The sequence below is a fragment of the Strix uralensis genome, chromosome 1, assembly GCF_047716275.1.
Source record: "Strix uralensis isolate ZFMK-TIS-50842 chromosome 1, bStrUra1, whole genome shotgun sequence".
In the NCBI taxonomy this organism is placed as follows: domain Eukaryota; kingdom Metazoa; phylum Chordata; class Aves; order Strigiformes; family Strigidae; genus Strix; species Strix uralensis.
In genome coordinates, this window is record NC_133972.1 from 42,987,059 (window position 1) to 43,003,859 (window position 16,801).

The window sequence follows — 16,801 nt, forward strand, 5'->3', positions numbered from 1 at the left end:
GGGCGGTGCCGCGCGGCGGGGGCGGGGCGGCGCGGCGGGGCGGGCCCGCCGTCGGGGGCGGGGGGGCGGGCGGAGGGAAGTGGGATGTGGCAGCGGCGGGAGGGGCGGGGAGGCGACCCGGGGGGGCGGGGCCGGCCGCGGCCCGCCGGGGCGGTGCTGCCCGCCGGGGGCGGTGCTGCCCGCCGGGGGCGGTGCGGGCCCTTCGGGGCGGTGGAGGCGGGCGCGGCTGCCCCCGCCGGCACGTGGCCCGGGCGCTGTCGGGGGTGGCGGCCCAGCGTGGCGGGGATTGGGGGGCGAGAGAGTAGCCGTTCCGAGGGCTCGGAGCCCCTGTGCTCGTCCCGCTTTTCCCTCAGGGCAGCGGCCGATTTCTGCCCGCCAGGCTGCCTCCGGCCGGGCCGCCCAGCGCGGGGTGCGCAGGCGGCCGGTAAAAATGGCCTCCCCCGGCGGTTCCCCGCCGCCTCCGGGATTCGGTGCGGTGGGATGGCCGAGCCCGCGGGGCTGAGTAAATTGGGAGCACTGGGTTGTACTGGCAGTGGGAAGGGACGACAGCAGCCCCCGGGGACTTGTTCAGTAAGGTGCTGAGGCGCGCTCTTGAGTTTAAAGTTGACTTCATGAGGATGCTGACTTGATAGTAACGAAAGAGAGCAAGGACTCTCAACCAAGACTTGCACTAGCCCGAATCCCAGAAGACTCTACCTCTCACCCACTTTCTCCACTCCCATGCGGGGAAGGCTCAGAAACAGAGCCAAAATCACCTGCGATGAAGTTTATGCACATCCATCGTGTGTGACTGTCAAAACTTTACAATAATTTTTCTTTTGCTAAAAGATCAAAGCGTCAAGTCTAATTAAGTGTAGTTTCATCATTTCATATAAGTGTATATGGAATATATATGAATATTTTCCTAATGTACATCCAAAAACACTTTTCAGAGAATGTCAAGAGGAAAATGAAAAGTTTTACAGCGGTATTAAGAAAAGTGTTTTTGTTCTAGGACAAGGAGTTCCCACTAGATGAATTGATAACAATAGACAATGGGACAGAAAGAAAAGATTAAGATGAGTAGCTTAATAGCTAAGAAAATAAATGGCTATAAGATCAGAAAGATAAGTTGAGCTGAGTCCATTGAGAGCGCAGTGCTTATGTTGGCTCTGACGCAAATGGTATGCTAATGGAGGTGAAGGAAAAATGCGGTGAGTCTTGTTGCTTCGTGGAGGAAGCTAGCTCAGTGTGATGGCCTCTCAGATTCAAAGTGCAGGCTTTAAGAGAACCAAAAAGACATAGAATATAGGTAGAAGTAGAATGGTTGGTGTTTTAACAAGCTATATTCTACTATATAAGATACTGCCTTCCAATCCATCAGTAATCAAGTAAAAGTGTCACAGAATTAACTATATCCCTTGTACTCTTTTTGATTATATGATAAACACTCCTAATTGTCTTGTAGCACACTTCAGGCTACTGCTGTCCCTACCTACCCTTATCCCTTGGTAGCCCAGGAACCAACCGATAGTCCCAATGAGAAACTATTCTAGGAAAATGCATCTATTCATGGGCTGTTAACGAGACTTTGTTTGCACTAGCACCATGTGATGCAGTCACCGTGGTTATGTTACAGAAAGGGTTGGAATAATACACCCCACATCCACATGAACATGTGCTCGGTCAACAAAGCCACCCGTATAAATTAATTTTAAGAAAAATCAGCAACCATATATTTTTCCATTAGTCCAGTCTTTTTTTTTTTTTTTTTTTCTGCTAGCATGAGCCAGATTTGTTTGTAAAACTGTGGTGTAGAGACTTCTTCCCCCAAGGATTTTGCACTGTGCTTAATCACAGCTTATGAAGTCTATCTAGTTTATTTTTTCTGCTTCACTGCACTGGGATCAAAATGGCTGTAAAGCAGTCACCTGTAGAAGTAGTCTGCCCACACTAATACCAGTCGTGTTTTAAACAGCATGCACGTTTTCCTAAATCTGTAACTTTGTCAGATAACATTGCTGATACAGTAATGTCTTATAGACCAAAAATCATTCGGTGTCAGCTGAGAGAGAAGGTGCATCTTTGACTAGGACAATAGCTGATACATTACAGCTATTGCCCGTGCTCAGATTTACATCAGATTAAAATAAAGATGAACTAGTATAACTCTTGAATTTAGCTGTTTAGACACTATTCTACAATCCCTGCAAATACTGCCATCACGTTCTTCCCTGTCAAAACAAGTGAAGTATTTGAATAGGAAGAATAGATGCATAAAGACAAGGTAAACGTGTGACACAAAGAAAATCCCACAAGCCCCAGAACAAAACCAAGCCCCCCCGCCTCTACCCCCCACAACCAAACCACAAGACACAGCAGTATAAAATATCAGTAGCAAAAAAAGTTACCAAACAAGCTGATGACCATGCCACAACCTTACAGTCCAAATCGAACTGACACATTGCCTTCACAGCCTTCAAAGCAAGCAAAGAAGAGAAGGTCCACTGGGGCCGCTTCCAGTCAAACTGTTACCAGGCACGTCAACAGCCGTACAGGGGAGACTTCGCTCCCCAGAAGTTATTTCCATCTTCATCCCTTTCTTAACTAGAATTAGCACACATAGTATAACATCATCATGCCATGTGCCCAGGAAAGAGTGATTTCAGAAGAGATAAAGAAAGTATTCTTCCTTATTTTAAAGTGGTACGCCAACTGCTGAATTTTTCATTATGTTTTCAGTCTAGGTTTCAGAGTACTTCCTTCAGGGAATACCATTGCTCTGTAATATTCAGAAGATATAACTGGGAAAGCGAAGCAAAAACTGAACTCCTGTCAGAATCTTCCTATCTTTCAAAAACCCATGTTTGCCTTAAATACCTTGAGACAACTTTTCAAAAGCCACATAAGATGCATTTCTTTCTTCTTTTTTCCATTTTAAGAAACTACTTTGTCAGATGGCATGTGCTTAAAGGAGTTTACACTGGAGGTAACGGGTATTTCTAAAACTTAAATCCTTTTGGGCGTCCTTAGCACAGCTTCTGGGAGAGGCATCCTGAAAGCAGTGGAAATTATGCATCACAGGGAGAGCATGGGAGCAAGGGAGTGAACTCAAGGAGTGGGGCAATGACAGGCAAGTGTGGAGCAAAGCTACAGACATCTCTCCTACTATTATCAGTTACTAATGGGTTCATCTCTCAAGGGCAGAAACATGTTTACTTGAATGCCATGAGCCATGGAAGCCCAGAAGGTTTAAGCAGTCACTAGACACTGTGCAATCCTAATCCTTATTTTGTTCCTACTTGAAGGTTTTAGAGAGGACAAACTCTTCAAATCTTGACATATCTTTTGTTTCTAAGCACTTACCTGGGCATAAGGGCATCAATACTCTGATCTCAGTGTATCTACCTGCTTGTTTCATTATTTTTGTGTCTCTCTTATCTCCCTCTGTCTATGTTTTCTTTGCTGCCCTTAGTCCACTCTACTTAGAATTGAGACCTTTGTGATGGTCTCCAAGGTTTTCACACAGCACCTAACACAAAATAGTAATGAGAAAGGGTGCATTTATCTTCACGTATCTTCAAATCCATTCCCCTGTATTTCATTTATTTGTAATGAATATACAGTTGGAAATATTATGTTTGGGAAGAGAGAAATTACGAGATGAAGTACTTACATCCCAGTAATATCCTGAGACAACCAGAAGGCATTAGCTGTGGCCAATGACTAGAACAACCCCAGACAACACAAGGCATAGCTCTCAAATGATAAAACTGGGTCTAAAATAAGCTTGCCACTTTGCACTTGCAGCATCCCTGGGCAGGAATGGGAGCGCCGCCTGTAATTAGGTCCCCTGTGTGAAATGCTGCTATCTGGCACTGAGTAGCTCTGCTGAAAAAGGAGTGGCAAATTTTCCTAGAAAATGTCTATCTCAAGCTGCGGAGGTGTTGGTTTTGGTTTTGGCCTGTTTTGCCTTTAAAAAAGAGCTCTAGCTGGAACAAGACAGTCATGGGAAAAGCAAAATAGATGGGATTATTTTTACTACAAGGCTTTTTGACAGCTGGACACTGCCTTTATCAACCACACTCCATCTTCTCACAGCTCCCAAATGTTCAATGGCACAGATATGATCTCAGATCAGCTGAGGGCTCTCTGTCCACAAGCTTCTTGGGACTTACCTTGCAGTTATGCCCTTGAATTCTCCAGGGCTGCTGATACAAAGTCATTATCCCCACTGCTGGTTTTGTTGACACTCACCAGGGAAGAGGTTGGAGTTGAGAAGTCTGAGTGAAATGCATAGGAGTGAGAAATGGGGCAAGACATTAAAAAAAAAAAAAAAAAAAAAAAAAGAGGGAAAGTATTTTGGAATGGGTAGGAAGGCCAGGATTCAGGGACAGAGAATAAAGGAGAGCAGGAGCCAAAATGGGGCAGGTAGAGGCAGGTAAAATTCCTGTCTCCCCATTTAGTGCCACCTACAGCACTTCCAACTCATGAAGACTTTTAAGTCTCTACAAGCTCTAGTTATCTTCCAACAACAAAAGGAAACCCATTGCTCATCATCCAGTTTAGGGCCAAACTTGTGGTCAAGTGTTAGATTTCCTTTCCTCGAGTCTTTTTTTTCCTGGAGATGGGGAAAAGGCATTAAGTAAAAGAATGTTAGACCTGTGGAGTCCAACAGTATTTATACTAGGTCAAATTAGTATCTATGAATACTCACAAACTGGAAAATTTCAGAATTAATTTTAGCATCAAATTTCAGCAAAAAGGTATTATAGTGCTGGCTTCTTAGTCAAATGCCAAATGTTACTGTATTTCATTTGGGTGCACAGGATTGTCACTATGAGTAAGGACTGCATAATGAACAAGCCAGGAAACTACAGAAAAAGAACCTTAAGATTTTCCCTTAAGAAAATTGAATAGCATTTTGGATAATTGCCTTTTTTTCCTGTCTGCCAGAAGCTTTTTTGTGATACTGAATAACTCACTTAAACCAGAACCTGCCCATTAACCATTACTTTTGTTATAAGAAAATCTTATCTCATCTGGAATCAGACCTGCTGCTGCATCCTCTTCTCTTCTTCAGGAAAATAGGCCAACCACTCGGGACTTTTGAATTATGTATTCCTTAGGCATCTGGTTTAACATAAAGGTGAACATTCAACTCACAGCTAAAATCACCAATCCTTCTTCTTTCCAGGCTCCTCATTCAGTCTGAAGTTTTTCTTTCTATCCATTGGTACAGGTAATTCCATTCAACACTTTTCTTCAGCTAACAAGTCAGCCATGTCAGACTGTACCCCACGAGAAGCTGAGTTTTCTCTACGTTGCTGTTCCGAGTTTGGTCACTTGACTCAATCACCATCTCCATCCCCTTTCCCCAGTTCATCACCTAGGAAAAAAAATCCAATTGCCACAGCTGGGACTAAGCCCAAGTCCCTTCACAGGAGTAGCTGAGGGCTTTTGCACATTTGTTTTCTTTTTATTCCATTTCTAGGCAATCAGTATGAGGACACTTGTGGCCAAATTTGTGTGGTTGCTGTACACCAAAGTGAAGCTGATTGAAACAGTGTAAAATGGTAAGTATTCTGATAACCTGTTGTGTCAAATGTAATAGATGCTTCTAGCATTTTTTACCTTAATTTCTCTTGCCAGTGTCTTATCTGTAGAATATCAATAATAACAATAATAGCTAAATAATGCAACACTTAATGCTGCATGGACATAATGAAGATAATTCTTCCTATTTATAAAACACCCTCATGCTACATCATAGAATCGTCGTGAGGAAGCAAATTACATTTTCAGAGTAGCTTAGGTACTCTATGTTAAGTATGATGGACAGCAAAAGTACCTTGAATTGAAAAGGTAGAAAGAGTAAGCAAATATGAGTAGCAATTTGAATATATTCATAATGCTATATTTATTACTAATCATACCAAATATAATAAATGAAAGGCATCATTCATGTGAGCAGTTACCTTGCTAAGGATATTAGAAAAGCACAAATGTGCTGTATAGTACTTTGATTTATATGGCATTTTACTTCTTAAATGAGCAGTGTCTGCTTAACAAGGTAGATTTGAAGCCATTATGATCCATTAGAACAGTTGTAAGCGTCTGATGGTAGAGTCCCTGACATCTTTCCATTAAGATTTCTTGATTTGGTCTATATCTGGTTTTGTGTTATTCTTTTGGAACTGCGTTAAACATGAGTTCCCCTACCACACCAGTGCCCTAGCTGTTGGGTTTGTGCTGCTGTTAAAAAGGGTACATTTTGACAATACTGATTTAAAAGGCAAATCTGAGGGTTTGGGAACTCCAGCCTCCGTTTCAGAGTCCTGCTCTGGATTTCCTCTACTTCTATATTTATCCTACTTTACGTTTTCTTACAGATAAAGCCTTGTTCTCTCTTCCTTGTTCTTTCTTCTGCACAACAAACAGCACTGAACTTTATTTGGAGCTTGTCACCACTGTTCCTTTACCGGCCAAATGGGATGCTGTTGAGTGACACAGTGGACTCCACAACCACTACTGGGAAGTAAACATGCTGTCTCTATATCCTCAAAGTAAAAGAATATTCTCTTGTCAAATAGATTTTGCAGCCTGGTAAGAAGAGTAAGAACAAAATGTATTAGAGAGCCACACTGTGTAAAGAATTTTAGGGTTTGCTACTCCGTAAGTGATGTACTCTTAGTAAGGATGTTCCATTTTGAGAGTTTCTGTGCATACAACAGGTTATGGGGCCAGAGCAGAGTCACAGCACTGAGACGAAATGCTGGAAATAATTATTATTTCCAGGCAGGTAATATATTTGCCTGTAGAATAAATATTTACTTGTAAATGTGGTTTGTTGGTGTGACAGCTATAAAACAGGCTTTAGCAGTTGCCTAATGCTAATTTACATACAATAAAAGTGCATTTACATAACACTAAGGAACAAACCTGTAAAAACAAGGAAGCGTTCAGTTAGTTTAAAAGTATACTGTTGAGGTGGCATGGTATTTAAGTGAAATATATGATGTATTTCTGTTTAACTGCATGTTTCCTTGGGTTTGTGGGTTCATGTCACAGCCTTAATTGCATTTAAAAGCAGGTTTGGGGATGTGAATTTCCTTTGTAGGTTTTACATCCCAAACTAAAATAGAATGCAAAACTTAGGCATCATTAAAAGAGAGACAAAGGAAAGGGAACTGCTAGTAGGTCTCAGCAGCTGGGATAATCTCCCACGGGGAGAGGTGGAAACCTTATTCCATGAGTCATTTAATACCGAATAAACAAAGCACTGGAGAATAAATTGTAAGGCATGATTTTTTTGTTGTTCATTGACAGAGGGAGGGCTACTTGACTTAATGGAGCTTTTCCTTTTTTAAGTTTTGTAGTAGTAGAAAGCATGGACAATATTATGGGTATAGATTTTTTTTTTATTTCTCATTGTCAGTTTGGTTCTTGATGTAATTGTAATATAGTAAAGGCATGAGTAACTTTAGCCCTTGCACTGTGAAGTAAAACTCTATTTGCAAGATCGAGCCCTCAAGAGCTGCTGAAATTCAGGATCCTCTTAGAAGTGGCCATCACTGATGTAGCTACATGGCGTTTTAATTACAGTTCCATGAAAGGTTTTGCACGCCCAACTATCACAGGTCCTGCTATTAAATGCTACGCTTTAGTGACAAAGCTCTGAGGAAGACAGCTGAGTAAGCTGTGTACGCTGGCACGGCATGCTCTTGGTCTCCAGTAGAATCCAGGAGACTGATAGGAGGCAACAAATAACCCCTTTGCATTGGTACAGTAGGAGCATGTCTGTAATCAAACATAATTACAGAATCACTACCAGTCAGAGCTCTTATAGTCTTGCCTGCATTCAAGGACAGCATTATTGCAACATTTATTACTCTCAAGAGTAGCGTGAGATTTATGGGACCTTGGAAAGAAAAGTGTTATTTGGCACATCTATGTGTTATTTGCCCATAAAGAGAGTTCTTTCTTTGAGAGATCAGAGCAGTTCCGATGAAGCACATCTTTTGGATAATTTCTTCAGATTCTTTGTAGTCTTAAATGACAAAAGGCCCACACATTACTTGAAGAAATTATTTCCAAGCTTGTCATGTGCAAACCTGGACTGACCAGCCAGGTAGATGTAGGCACATGTAATTTCCCTGATGCTTGAGATATAATGTAACCACTACTGTTGGAGACAGAACTACTACATTCAAATAAACAGCTGAAATCAGTGTCATCATGCAGAAACTGGTCTCTTTGATGCAATTGTTCAGTTGTTATAAGCCCAGGATGAAATGTCTCAAGGGGAAGACCTTCTCCTATAGTACTGAGTTATGGCTTTGGCTCTTCCAGCAGACAGTGTATCTATCTCTGTTATGTGAGAGGCAATGTTAAACCAAAAATGTATTTGGAAAAAGGACGATATGTGAGATCATAAGAAGTATAGAGAAAGGGAGTAAGAAGTGCAGTTGATCATGCAACGGTAGAAGCTGTATCTCTTAAATTTGGGAAGAAGAGGAAAAAAAAGAAATTTTGGGGGACTTCTAGGCTTACAAGAGGACAGAAGACAGCTCTGAATTCAGAAGTGGATGTGGGTGGGCAAGCAATGGAAGAAGAAAAATCTTGTTACCTTAAAAATGTTACTTCAAAAGGTTTGGAAACCAATTAATAAAACCACCTCAAAGCTCCCCAAGGAAATTGTATGCTTTGTTCTACAAGTTACATAGGTGATCTGCAGAGTTGATCTGGAGGGCACAGAAGTTCATACAGACTACTCCCCATACCAAGCCTCTGAGGTTAGGAGAGTCAGCTCCTCTGTTTGTGCATATGGCGACAGTTCTGCCAAATACTTCTCAGATACAGCAGCGTTATCAGTGAGAAGGATCTAGGCTGCCATGCAAAGATAATCCTCCCAGTGGTGTGTCAGGCTTGAGGAAGGGTGTGATTATCATTCCAGAGGAGTGTAATGTGAACCTCTGCCTCCCATTCAGCTGAGTGGTGGCTAGATCAAGGAGGCTTCTGCTCTTTGCTCACTCTTTCTTTCTTTTCTTCTCTTTCTTTCTTTCTTCTTCCTTCCTTTCAGCAAGCAACTTATCTTCATATTAACTTATTTTACCACGTACATTTAAGATGCCCAAAGAGTCATCAAAAGCCCCAAGGCACAGTGGCCCTTGGAAATGGATCTCTAACTAGACCATCAGCACAGTAATAGGTAGATGGGAGTTTCCCATCTTGGGGCGCTTGGGTGGCTACTGGCTCTGATTAGCATCTTACAATGACAGGTTTTCTCTGAAGACAGTCTGGTGGAGTCTTTCGCTGGACTGAATCAGCTCTGCTAAGCCTCGTGTTTCAAGACTTCTCTACCAGCCACAGCCTGGGACGTACAAAGTTCTAGTCCCCACATAAGGGTGACATGGCACTTCCACACCTTTGATTGAACAGGTCTTAAAGATGGATGTTGCCTGTTCTGTCACTTCAAGGAAGCAGGCCCTCATCTAATGAAATCAGGTGTCTGCTTCCCCAGGTCTCCTGAACTCCTGTGTGTCCTTTGTTTTTTCACGGGAAGGACATCAAACACCAGATGGAAGAATGGCGATCCTCTAACCACATTGGGCTGTGCTTATTTATGGGTCATAATCCAGAAACAAAATATTTGTGTTTGTTTGGGGTTTTGTTCTGGTCTTGCAGACCAGTAGCAATGATGGAGTTGAGCCTGGAATGTAATACACAAAAAAATACAGAAAAGTAAAGCCAACAAAACTCAAGATTAAACAAATAACTACTGCATGACAACAGCAAGTGAGCTTGATCTTTTAAAACCAGACAAATTTCTGTACCAAAGCCCCTTTCCTCACTGCGGGTTGCATAAAGGAAGGAGCAGAGGCAGCTGCAACCACCTCAGCTTCGGAGATGAGGCTCCCAGTAGTCAGTCCTGCAAGAAAACACCTGGCTGGCCGTAATGAACATTCTTTTCTAGAATGTTCCCTGAGCCCTGCTGGCAAGGAAATATACCTGCCTTATAAGAGAGAACATAAAAATGCAGTTCTCAAACAGCACATAGTTTGACTTACAAAAGCTTTCCTTAAGGGCAGAATTAATTATATATCATACAGATCTATTATATATTCTGTTTATACAATTATAAAGCATTATGGTTAATTAGTTGTGGTACAGACTCCTGAAGCAGAATCTGCTTAGAGAATAAACAAAATGCTCAGTCATCTGCAACAGTGGTTAACAACTTGCACTTTCATATCACCTTTCACACTGAACTCTCTTGAAGTGATGTAGAAGTTATGCAATCCAGTGGGCCTGAGTTTTATATTTTTGGGGTTTTTTTGTTTCATATAAAATCAGAATATTCTGATTATATCTGAAATGACCTGGGATTCTCACACCTTTAAGAAATTAAATTCAGAATATTCCCTAGCCAACTTTAATTCAGCTGTTTTTCCCATTTACTGTCATAGCACCTGAGTGACCTAGTGGTTAATCATGATCCTATTATGTCTGGCATTGTATATACACGGAACATAAGTACTTCTCCATCCCATTTTCCTCTCCTGATATATAAAGCTCTGACTGGCAGCAGTGGGAATCTCTATCTGCCTCACTATCCTAAAAATAGGGGTGAAATCATGATTGTGAAAAGATTTTGATTGGACTGATGTGTGCAATACTGCATAGGTTTGGTTTGCCAACTGTATTTTTACATTATTTTAATGCGATGAAATGAGCTGACATGCCACAATATTAATGCCTCAAACCATCTGACATCTTTGAACTTAATTACTTTTTTGCCATCACATTATTTAGTGCTGAGTCTTATTATTGTCTATATGCTGCTACAGGTGTCTGGGGAGAATAAGTGTTTTTGGAAATCTCATCAGTGTCATGTGAGTAGAGCTAAAAAAAAAATAAATTAGTATTATTTGTCTGTCGGGATATTGTACTAGTTACTGTGCACTCCCAGAAAAGCTGTTCTTAAAGCAAAAGAGCTTGTAATATTTATAAGAGAAATTGAAGTAAGAAACAAGAAGGGAGCAAGAGTGATGTTAGAGTATGTATTTAGTATAAACTAAATAAATAAACTATCTATACTGCAAAATGTAGCACACAACATATTTACAAATCTACAAATAAATTAAAAAGAGCACTCCCCAGTGAAAATGCCACAGACTGATACCAATTCTCAGTTTCCTGAATGCATCATGACAGCAGTGGGATTTGAGATAACTTTGAAGGAAGGCTGCATAGGTTTTTTTTTACAGTCTATTTTAGGGATAGTTCTCTAGAAGAAAGCCTGAAAGATGTGTATGAAAGAACTTCTGAGAGAAAGAGATGTATGGGCAACTGAAAATGGCATTGTCCACTTGGAACAACGAACTGCACAGAAAGATACAAGATAAGATTATAGATGAGCGCCCAATGGATGCCCCTAACTTGTATTCAGAACAGCAATAAAGGGGAATGCCAGGAAACGTTACAAAAAGAGGCTGATAAAATCAGAGAAAGAATTCAAGAAGGTCATCTTGACTTCAGTGTTTTAGGCTCAAGGGGAAACCAGGTATGTGTAATGAAAAGTGGAGAACTTGCATTGTAGAAATGATAGTTGCATTGATGCAGTCACAAGAAATCACCTAAGAAAACACACAAGTAGAATAATAAGAGGTAAAAACAGAGCCTGGTGAGATATCTGTTGAAAGAGAAAGCTGGGATGGAGATTTCCCACGGCTGAAAGAAAGGTTAAGGAATTGGCAATGATTTGGAAAAGAAAACAAGAAAAGACAGAGAGTCAAGAAAGGACAAGATTTCAGAGTCACAGTATGATCACTAATGTCACAGTCTGTGGAGATGGAAGGAGTCCTGAGACTTGGACACATCATTAACAGTGACCTCAGAAGAGCCGAGGGGAGTGTACACAGCTAAATTAAACACAACTTGGGAAAAGGTGAAGTTGGCAAAAAGCCATCCAAAGTAATTGTTTCAGGCAGTGCCTTATTTTATTTTAGAAGTTATGGACGGGAGGAAAACTCAGCAGAAATGAGAGAGCAACATGAGGTCAAATACAGGATTTTTAAAAATATGGATGAGACAGACATCCTTCTATGTATGTTGGGATGGCCACGAAGAGTTAAGAAAAACAAAGAACAAGGAAAAAAATCCAAGCAAATAGAAAATTACAGGATTACCAGTAAAGGAGGAGGGGTAAAATGAAAATAAGAATTAAGAAGATAAGAATTGCCAGGATAAGGGATCAGGAGAGAGAGGAAAAAGTGGGAGAGTGGATGAAAGGAGAAAGAATGTGGATTTGTTGATTAGATCTTCTCTTGAAAAATAAAGAACTGATAACATGGAAAAGAAGATAGCAGAGGTGTGCGAAGTTGATTTCAGGAGAGCATTATTTAAATGAAATGCTTGTATTTTACAAAGCAAATATATTTTTAGATTATAAACATGGAGAAGTCATTACTTAATTTGAATCAATGTGACAAATATGTAAAAAGTAAAAAACTTTTTCCAATCTCCAATGTCAGAAGTATAAATAACACTAAGATCCTTGGATGGTGACAAAACGTTTAAATATTATAATGTCTTTGTGTGGGAACTGATTATTTTTCAAGCAACTATCAGAAAGCTGATGTTTGTCTTCTTCTGCCACTCAGGAAATATGTGTCTGTGTAGATGAAAACAAGATAACATTTTCAAAAATGTTACTCCTTAGTATAAATTAACATTTGAGTTGACACAAAGAGATCTAAAAAAAAATTAGAAGTTTTATTCCTGTGTTTTATGCAAGTGGAAGTCCACTTTTGCTATTAGTGTTTTGCCAGCTCCCAGGCATTTCCCTGCTTCCTTAATAGCCCTGTGATAAATAGCCCGTAACTGCTGTGTAAACGTCATTTCGTGTATCTGCTTATTATTCTCACATACCTATAAATAAAGACTCTTGCTGCTTAATTTTAGCAGTGACAGTGATCAGACACATTGGAGTAGAAAAGATTTAGAAGCTCAGCTTGTCCATCCAATCGTCTGAAAAGCTGGAATTTTCCATCCAGTGGAGGTTTAAATTCCCAAGTAAAACAGCTTATCTTCTTTCAAGTGGCAAACTTTACAAAGAAGTGTTCTCATTTACAAATTCCCATCGAACAGTTTATTAAATATAAATTTCAGTATTTTATTGCTATTTTCCATATATACAAGTCAGCTATGCTAGATAACACTAAAAATATCCCACTTTATTATATGCAAGTGAAGAATTTTAATTGGCATTAGTTTCATAGAAATACTCAAGATCTTGTATACCTATGCAAGAGTCTTACGTCCAAGCCACTATGTAAAGAATAACTATAAAGTTCATGAGAACAAAGATCCCATTGGTTTAGCTTTTGCAATAGCATTTTAAGGAATGTATTTAGAAACTCTAATACATACACTAGCATGATCACTTTGATCCAGGCATAGGGATGCATCGAATGGACATCACTGTGACATCTGAGCACCATGTTAATACACACCTCTGACTTTTAAAAGTATGAAATAGGCAGGTAGGCCTTTTGTATTTGCGTATCAGCTTTGTGAAGTGTGTCCATAGTCCAACACCATCTTTCTGAGGATGTCTTAGTGTTTGGGAAATCCCTGCTTTGCTCAGAGCTAGCTCAGCCCTCGGTAGCCCAGCTGTATCCCTCAGCTAGCACGGGCCCTTGGAACCACCGGCAGCGATAACATCTCCACAGCCATGGAAATAAAAAATAACGTTGCTTCCCTCCCACCGCCTTTCCACCCCAGTGCAGAGGGAAGGAAAGGATATTTAGTGCTGAAACTTAAGAGAGTTTGGGTAATAATAGCATTTTAGGAATAATTTATGAAGATACACATATTTCAGGCAGTTCCCACCTGCCCCTAAATTATAGCTTGTAGTGCATCACTCCCTGCAGCAGCCGTACACACTTGGTAGAAATGTACTGGGCTGAACCTACGTATAAACTAAAATTTAACATGTTCAAAAAGTAGCATAAATTAAAAGTACAGAACAAGCTGTTATAAGACATTTAGGTTTGTCTTGAAACCACCATTTTCTTTCAAGATGTGCAGCATACTCACAAGCGCACAGCAGCAGCTCCAAAAAACGTCGTCCTCCAACACTGCAGCTTTTATGGGCGTGTTTTAATTCAAAGAATTCTGCAGAACAAGGAAACCTGAATCTTTAGGAGAAAAACATTCATTATAAAAGTACACTATTACAAATTCATATGGATTCAGAGAGAAAAGGAAGTGCTTGTAATTACATGACAGAATTTTAAGAAAACCAAGGAAGTTAGTTGCTTTGCCAAATTCTGTTACATATCAGCAGTTTGGAAAGAGAAAGCTCAATTTCAATCTACTGATATCCTATCTCTAAATAATAACGGTTCATCGATAGAATAACAACATAATAAGGGTGATCTGATACAATTCATGGCTTATTTAAGGAAGAAACTTCTACAAGAAATTAATTGGATGAGTCAGAATTACCAGTTAAGTTTTATATCCACATATCTTCTTTTCCTCCTGAGATACTGAGTGTATGATAGAGAAAATGTGTAGCTGTTTGCACCAATAAAACATGTCAATGCATTTCCTATGAGATGCTTTTTCATGCTTTACCAAATCAATCCTAAATGGTTCTAATTATATATAATTTCTTAGAACATGTCTTTGGTAGTGGTTACAGTACATTTACTCTGGAAAGGCAAAGAACTTCTACCTAGGGTAATTCTGCCCTTTTGAAGTGTTTATATGTGAGTATCCTTATTGCTGGTATTCCAGACTATGCAGTTGTCCTGTTATAATTTTTTTTTTTTTTTCTGAATGGGTATTTCCTGTCTCTGAGCCTATATTGAGATCATCTTTCTTATCTTGTGTAAGACTAATACTGCTCTACACAGAGTGGACTTGCATGGATTATCAATGGAAACACAGTGTCTGCTGCACCTCGGCATAAGTCATCTCCCTCTTCATTTGTCTTTTTACAACCACATCCAGAAAATCAGAGAGAGCTTTATCACAGTCTCTTTTCTGCCTAGGAAAAAAGTCCTTCAGAGGTCCACCCTCTTGGCCTCACTCCTGTACTATCTGTCCTGGACCTGTGTTACAGTCTTGAAACAAAACACTTTACAACTACTTTTATTTACGTTCATGTTTAATATTTTGAAGGCATACATGATACACAAAAGATTGCAAAAGGATAGCATGCATTTAGGCAGCCTCTTCTATTTTTATGTCAAGTATTGACTATTTTTATAGTAGATTCCATGCTGCAAATTGTTTTATCAGCCCAGTAAATACATAATACCACAGAATTTTAATTTTTTAACTATTCAGATTGACATGAAAGGCAAATGATATTATGCATGAAATTATTTGCTTAAAACATACATGGCTTATGTGGGCTGACACACTTGGATCCACAGCTGCAAGCTGAGATCAGCCTTCACTCCACTGAAACTATGAAGGTTGACTTCAAAGGACTGTTGTAAGAGACAAAAAGCTTGCTTTTCTGTTGTAGGAAAGTCAGAACAAAATTCATCTCTGCAATGGGACCTTTTCCTAATCACTGTCTTGATGAAGCTGTAGCTCCTTTTCACCACTAAAAATCTCTCAGGTTGGATAGATCATAAGCACAGAATATATACATTGTAGGTGAAAAAATAATCTATGACACTACCTGAATAACACAGTGGAACTGAAAGACTAACCTGATCCATGGTTTCTGGGAAATATGTCACTAGCACGAAATTCAAGCACAGAATGAGCTCTTTGCACAACACGTAAGCACACGCACAGCCATGGTTGAGCTCACTACTTGATTCTGGTGATGGATACCTAGAGGACAAACAAGGGGAGCAAGTGCTTGGGCCCCTCTCTCTTCCCACTGGAGATCATGGTCCCCACTCACCAACCAAGCAGCGGTCTGGGCCGACACGCAAGGATGCACTGCATCAGAAAGGACCACTTCTGGAAAGAATAAGGAGCCAGAAAGGATTCCTCCCAGCGGCATGGCTCACCCAGCCAACACAGCGCCAACCTGACACCTTTTGCAATGGGAATGAAACCAAAAATCCTTTCCTACCTCTCTGGCAGTAGCTTTTACCCTGATAAGAGCAGCTGCATGTCACCTGTTATCAAGAGAGTGATAGCTGGCCAGGAGACCTGTGTTACTCCTTTCTGGTTTTAAGTTTTAATTTTCACCTGCTGTGGAGAGATAAAATGAATTCCAGTTTAGCTTGACAATCCTGCCTGCACAGGTGTGCTGTAAGAATACCAGTGTGGTGTTCAGCTAAGTGAATGTTTTAGATGACTACAGTAATTATCAAAAGTACTGGTTTTAGTTTCCCCCCCACTTTAATCTGGATCAGATTTGCCAAATAGTTTCAGCTGGCTTTTTTCCCCTAGATAAATAAAGCCGGAGGGGGAAAGCAGAGGCTTGTGCCTCCTTTGATGCAATAGCTGGTACTTGAATGATGAAGAGTATGGGAGCTGTATAACCAAGACCTTTCTCTTCATGAGAGTATTTGAATTCAAGAGTTTTAATTTCCTACATAAATTAGTCCTATAATTATCATGTGATTAGGTTTTTCTGGGTGGGGTCCCCAGTCACTGCTCCTGATACTGGTGTATTTTGTGTATGTAATTAAACATCCAGGGTGGAGCAGCACCTCTATAAGCAGGGTAGGGGAAAGGTTAGGAGGAGCTCAAGGTCATCGCCCTGAAGGTGTCCAGCTGCAGGCTCTTCTGTCCCCCTTGGCCTGGGAAGGCCATTCTTCCTTCCATCCCTTTGCTC